At 44.3% G+C, this 7275-nt stretch overlaps 1 protein-coding gene across 1 annotated transcript in view; it reads right to left on the minus strand.

Annotated features, from left to right (window-relative positions):
• MAPKAP1 (mitogen-activated protein kinase associated protein 1) overlaps positions 1–5053 on the minus strand; it is a 280354-nt gene extending 275301 nt beyond the window's left edge. Inside the window, 1 exon segment of the mRNA XM_023510481.1 lies at positions 4776–5053. The gene's annotated coding sequence lies outside the window, so the exon portion shown is untranslated.
• Positions 5054–7275: the final 2222 nt, after the last annotated feature.

Below are 7275 nucleotides of genomic sequence, written 5' to 3' on the forward strand. Positions count from 1 at the left end.
TCAAGCTGTTGCCCTGGGTAGAGTGCCATGGTGTCATAGCTCATAGAAACCTCCAACTTGGCCCAGCGTCTGTGGCTCAAGTGGCTAAGACACCAGCCACATACACCTAAGGTGGTGGGTTCGAATCCAGCCCGGACCCACCAAACAACAATGATGGCTGCAACCAAAAAATAGCCAGGTGCTGTGGCGGGCACCTGTGGTCCCAGCTACTTGGGAGACTGAGGCAGGAGACTCACTTGAGCCCAGGAACTGGAGGTTGCTGTGAGCTGTGATGCCACAGTACTCTACGCAGGGGGATAGCTTGAAACCTCCAACTCTTGCCTCAGTTTTTCTATTTTTAGCAGAGACAGTCACTTTTGGCTCAGGCTAGTCTTAAATCCATGAGCTCAAGCTATCCACCCACCTTGGTCTCCCAGAGTGCTAGGATTACAGGCATGAGCCACTGCACTCAGCCTACAATAGTTTTTTAAATGGCAAACTTTTAAACTAAATTAACACATTAAAATCCAGATGTCCAGTATTTTTTCAAAAACATCTGAAGATCCAAGGACGCTGGCCCCACTTCCTCACATAGAAACTAGAACTGAACAGCGACTGCCACCTTTAGATTGGGCACAAGCTCTCCTGGTTAGCAAGGCCCATCCAATGATAGCACATAATGGACACTGGGCTTAGAGAACCTGGAAATAGATGTGCAAAACAAAACTGAGTTAATAAAGACTTGTTTACTCCTTTTTTGACTATTTCTGGCTCTAACATTCATTAGCTGTGTTACTCCTGGGTAACACACTTAACTGCTAAGCCTTAGGCTACTCGTGTGTTAAATGGAGATACTGTAATACCATCTAACTCACAGAATTATGAATACTAAAATAATAAAGTATACAAAGGTATTTAACAATGACTGAAATGTAAGTACTCAATCATTTTAAATTTAACACAAGCTGAAATGTGTTAACTTCTAAGCCAAAATTTCTCAAAAACTTCAAACTCATAGAAACAAAGTCAGGGCACCTCCCATGGGGAAAAAGTATAATTGGACAGAATTTCTTGTCATATAATAATTTGATACCAATTTCTGTGGCCTTAATAGGCCTATAAATCAGAAGAACGATTTCTAGCAAATTCTATTAGCCAGAAATAGAGTAGAACCTCTGTAACTTGACCACGCAAGGGACTGTAACAAACTGGTCAACATATAGAGTTTGTCAACATAAGGAACTAGGCCTGCAGTATATGTGGTGCAAGTCCAGCCTATGAAAATTAGGTCAACTAAAGGAGGTGGTTAAGGTAGGGAGGTAGTATGGAGACTCTACTATATATAAAGTTACTGAACTGTGAAAATTTCTGAAGTCTTCATCTATTAGTTAAGAAAGAAAACAAGCCCCCTACCAATACCAAAAAGAAAGAAATACATTTAAAAGTGACAGATTAGGCAATGAGATCCTTCCATGCAGAGGCCACTTCCATTGCTCTGTCTCCCCTGCCCAGCACAGTGACTAGCACACTAAAACTATGATACAAGGCTACCTCCTCCCTAAAGCCTCTCCAGTGGGTCCCCATCCACATGATGTAGCACTGAAGAATAGATATTCCAGAGTTTAGCAGGCAGTCCCTTCTCGCTCCCAACTCTACCGGATGAATAGAATCAAGAATATTATTTAACCTCTCTGTGCTCTACTTTCCTCATCTACAAAATCAGGATGCTAACTTGAAGAAAAACTGAGATAAAGCATTTTACGTAATGCTGGCACACAATAAGTACTCATTAGCTACCATCATCAGTGTTCCCTTCTTTATGCTTCACAGCACCCTGTGAGGACTTCTACCTTAGTACCCACAGGACTTCACTGCAGTTCACCAACACCTATCGCTCTCCCAACTTCAGGGTGGGAACACGGTTTTAGTCCTCTTTTTATTAACAAGGTCTAAGTTAGCAGTTCTCAACCTGTGGGTCACGACCCCTCTGTAACAATGAAAATACACCGCCAGCATTAGGAAGGTTGAGAACCACTGGTAAGCAGTGCCTGGCACTACAGAATGAATTATAGATGCTCAAAGTACTTATAAACCAAAAAAGTTATGAGCAGAAACTAGTATTTACCTCTCTCAGCTGGTACTCAAGCCCTCATTGACTGACTCTTACTGTCCCTCCAACTTTACATCTCAGTATCCTGCTAAAAGTAATGGCTTGCTTTACTCAGTCTGTAAACTCATTCACCACTCTAAAACCATACCACAGCATTATATCTCTTCATATTACAACTATCATTTCAGGAGACCTTACCACATACCACACCCTTCATCTGCGTTAGCTCATCAAATATTCACAACACTCCAAGTGGTCATTATTATTCCCTATCCCAACCCATAGAGGAAAATGATGCTTAGAGTTATGAGCCATGGGCCACATATCCCATAAGAGAAGGGACCAGGAATTGAATCCATAGTCTGTGCTTATTCTCTATAGACCGTCTTCTCTACTCATATTCAAAGTTGAGTTGAGTCACCTGCCATCTCCTTGCCTGGAAAGTCTTCTCTACATTTAAAGAATTTCCGTACTATTTTAACATTCATATTTTTTCTCTTGTATAGTTGTTTCAATATATATTTGGGTAAATATAGCTATGGTGTAAAAAAGAAGGCAACACATGTAACAGAAAAAGCACAAATTTAGGCACCAAAGAGACCTAGGTTTGAATCCTGTCTCATACCCAATGTGTAATTTATTCTAGGTCTTCCTAATCTATAAATTGAGGTTAAAGTGATTAAACATGGAGCCCTATATGTAATATATAGTAAATAAAAGAATTTAGTTTACTTCACATTATGAAGTGTTACCAAGCCATATCCCATCCCTCAAAAGTTAATGATCCAGCTGAGATAAGAGAATGGCTTGAGCCCAAGAGTTTGAGATTGCTGTGAGCTATGATGCCACAGCACTCTACCAGGGCAACAAAGTGAGACTCTTGTCCCATTTAAAAAAAAAAAGGCTCAGCGCCCGTAGCATAGTGGTTACGGTGGCAGCCACACACACCGAGGGTGGCGGGCTCGAACCCAGCCCAGGCCAGTTAAACAACAATAACAACTGCAACCAAAAAAATAGCCAGGCACTGTGGTGGGTGCCTGTAGTCCCAGCTACATGGGAGGCTGAGGCAAGAAAATTGCTTACGCCCAAGAGCTGGAGGTTGCAGTAAGCTATGATGCCACAGCACTCTACCAAGGGTGACAAAGTGAGACTCTGTCTCAAAAATTTAAAAGAAGGTAATAATCCATTTTTCTTATATACTACTGCACAAGAAGTATTTTCACACAGGGTACTTATAATTATGTTGGAATTATTAATTTCCTTATTTCTCTCACTAAATTGAGTTCCCCACAGGCAAGACTGAGTCCTAGCTATCTCTATATTGCCTAGCATGATACCTGGCATATATCCATACTCAGTGAATGTTTGCTAAATGAAATAACTGTAGATAAGAGTGTTTATAGGATTCTAAGAAGAAACCATTTCCAGTTGGTATTGTCTTGAATTGGTTGGGGGAGGTCGACTTTAGCCGGGCTATGGGGTAGCATCTCAATAGGTAGAAAAAGAAACAGGGGAAAACCTTCTAGGCCAGGTAGGTAGAATGTCCTATAAAAAGGCATGGATATAGGGAAAGTACAAAAGTGATTTGAGATTCTACTTATCCAGAATAATGGGTCAAGATAGAATAATTAAAAGGAAAGGGACCTTTTCAAGCATGAACTGGAAAGGCAGCCAGAAGCCAGATTAGGAGGTGAAGAGGAACCTAAGTGCAGTCTGGCATTCACATTAGCTGTAAGTAGATTTGGGCACGCAGCTGAATGGGAAAGGGGCTAACAGCATGCCGACTGGGCTCCAGAAATCTTGCAGGTGTGTAAAATGAAAAAGATGAAAATAATTATTGCTTCATCAAGAACTCTTTCAGTGTTTACTGAGCACCTAGGGTGGGCTCAGAACATAAGGCATAAAATATGGTGCCTCTTTTCTGCTCTAGTGGGTTTTAACATGAGGGATCTACTCTTTCTGCTTGTCAAAATAGAATTGAGAATGCTGACTTTTCCTTTTTTTAAATGATGCAACTCCACTTGACCATTCACTTCCAGGGAAAGTTTTGAATTCTGTTGATTTTGGCTTATAACATAGTGCTTTGCACAGTTCCAGGTACTGTGGTGAGCTTCAAAAATTACTTGCATTCAGAATGAACTTTTAAGCAATTCCGCGTAAATTTTGGGGTCTCTGGTTAAATATTCTTGTATAAACTACAACCTGTTTTTCAGCCTTAAATGAATCTACAAGACTCCTTGCCACTTCCATAAACAAACTGAATTAAAATTCCAGCAGTACTATAGCTAGAAAAATGTCTATGAAGCTGTTTACCCAGTTGGAGAGGATGGGGAAAAGGGGTAGGAAACAGGGACCAAATAGGCAATGCTTTGAAGTTTTCACATTATGAAGACCAGGGAACCCAGCCACTGCAGGGCCAGAAACTGCCACAGCCAAGTGCACACATACCCTCACCCTGACACGACCAGGTCCGCTAGCTTCTCCTCTAAATCACACACCCGGCTGTCACACTCATGACGGCTTCCAGTTCTGGAAATAGCCAGAAGGATGCTCCCAGGCCACCTGAACGAGGGCCTGACTGGAGGCCCGCTGGGCAGAACCGACACTGGAGGAGCGAGAGGGGCTACTAGGCGAACTGGTGGGCTGGCGGGCGAGCAAGGGAGCTAGCTGCTGGGGCAACCTTTACCTGAAGCTGCTTCCACACTACGGGCCGGGTCGGCCCCGGGACACGTTGAGGACCCTGAGGAGAGGGCCCGGGTCCCCCACGCCTCCCGGCCCCTGACCCGAGCTCTGCACTCCCGGGATTCACGGGCGCCGGCGCTCCTCCCGGCCCGCTCAGCTGCCGCTTCCCTGGTTCGCCCTCATGCCCCCGCTGCTCGCCGCCGCCGGCCCGCCGAGCAGCAGCCCAGTTGCCCCGAGCCGCGCTACGACCCGGAACCACACCCCGGCGCTCCGGAAGTCCCCGACCGGGAAGGCGCCTCTGGCTGGGGACGTAGTGCGCAAGCCCCAGAGCTGAAAGCAAGGCGCCATGCCCTCCCGGGGGGCGGGGCCGGGAGGGAGGCCATGCGCATGCGCGTTATTTCTTCAGCGCCGGGAAAGGCCTGGGTCAGGGATTCCCTGGTAGTTCTGGCAAGGTATGCCAGCGCGTGGACTTTTCTGAAGCAGAAATCAACGTCAGGCTTCTCCGTCGACTCTTCCTGTTACTCCCCACTTCCGTGGAGAAAAGTCCTCAGTCAGTGCAGAAATTAGGGATGAGGCAGTTCTGTTTCGATCAGAAAGACCTAGGTTCAAATGCCAAGTATCTAACTTGCTATATGTCCTCGGGAAATAACACTTTCCTCTCTGAGCTCGGTTTTCCCATCTGTAACAATTCCAAATTTAGAGTATATTGCTGTGGGAAAAATAATAACACACAGTAAATGTTATTTTTCTTATTTTCTGTAATAATGGGAATGACACTAATCTTCCTCAAAAACTGCTGGAAGATTTTGGTGAGACTGAGACAAAACAGGAGTTCAGTGCTTGAGCTATCTCCCTTTCTCTCCTCTCTATCTCAGAGGAAATCAGTGGGGGAAGCCACAGAAAAGGAAAAAAAGGACTCAAGCTGTGCAATGATAGTGTTCTTCCACGGAGAGAGAATCTGAGAAGTCTCTCAAAAATGCACCTTACCAAAAGAAAAAAGTCTAGGTTGAATTTCAGCCCAGGAGGTCCCCACTCAATTTTAAAGTTACCAACAAATGCACCATGGATCCACCCATGTATTCAAATACAGTCTTCTGTCGCTTAACGAGAAGTACAGGAGAAATTTGTAGTTGGGTGATTTTGTGGTTGCGCAAACATCAGAGTGTACTTACACAGACCTAGATGGGCTATGTGGTGTAGAGTATCATTCCTAGGCTACAAATCTGCACAGCATATACTGAATACCTGGACAGTTGCAACACAACGGTAAGTACATGTGTATCTAAGCATGTCTAAACATAGAAAAGGTACAGTGAAAATACTGAATTATAATCTCACGGGACCACCATCCTATGTTCAGCCTGTCATTATCCTTACGTGGTGTATGACTGTACTGGGGGGGGAATGCACCTTAGCAACCAGATGCACTCTTGTACACACGCCACCACAGTTCCCTCAGGGACCTCCTGGAGACTCTCTGCCAAAGTAACAGGTCTGATCAAGTTTGTGTATTTGATTTTCTGAGATCACCATGTTATCTATCCCCCCCTCTATCTTACTCTCTGTTTTCTCCTCTCTTGAACTCCACTTAGAGTTTTGCTGCTTAATTGTCCCTTGGACAATCAACCTATCAGCTCGGTGCCTATAGCTCAATTGGCTAAGGCGCCAGCCACGTACACCTAAGGTGGCGGGTTCGAATCCCCAGCCCGGACCAGCCAAACAACAATGACGGCTGCAACCAAAAAATAGCCGGGCGTTGTGGCGGGTGCCTGTGGTCCCAACTACTTGGGAGGCAGAGGCAGGAGACTCACTTGAGCCCAGGAGTTGGAGGTTGCTGTGAGCTGTAATGCCACGGCAGTCTGCCCAGGGGGACAGCTTGAGGCTCTGTCTCAAAAAAAAAAAAAAACAAAAAACTCAACCTATCTAAAACTGAAATCAGTTGGAGCATGTACAGGTGCTAAAGATTGAGTCTACTGAACTTACAAGTGGCTCCTGCTCTGCCACTTACAAGTTTTGTGACTTCATCTCTTCATGCTAAATATCCTTATTTGTAAAACGGGAATGACAAAAATTCCAACTAAATTTATTGGGCTATTTGTGAGCATTAAATGAGCTAATACACACAACTCACATGGAACAGAGCCTGGCATGTAGCTCATATTTCTCTAAAGCTTACCACTATTATTATACCTCAAGTGGTAAACACTTACCGAGAATCCCTATGCATTAAACGTGTCAATGTACTGGAGTGGCAAAAAAGTAAAACAGGGACCCAACCCTCCAGAAACTCATAGTCAAGTTTAAAATACTGTAGTTACTGTGGCAAGTTGGCAATTCAGGTTATATGGTAAGATTTCAAGGACAGTACTTAGGAGGGAGGCTGAATTTATGGTGATACTACGGTATGTACTAACATGATGGCTTGTGTGATTTTACCAGACACGTGTAATGGGATCAAGTTTCAGATCTCAGCTTATAAGAGTGCAACAGCTATAGAATGTGTG

This window comes from Otolemur garnettii, unplaced genomic scaffold (assembly GCF_000181295.1).
Source record: "Otolemur garnettii isolate 467f Iridium unplaced genomic scaffold, OtoGar3 scaffold00014, whole genome shotgun sequence".
Lineage (NCBI taxonomy): Eukaryota > Metazoa > Chordata > Mammalia > Primates > Galagidae > Otolemur > Otolemur garnettii.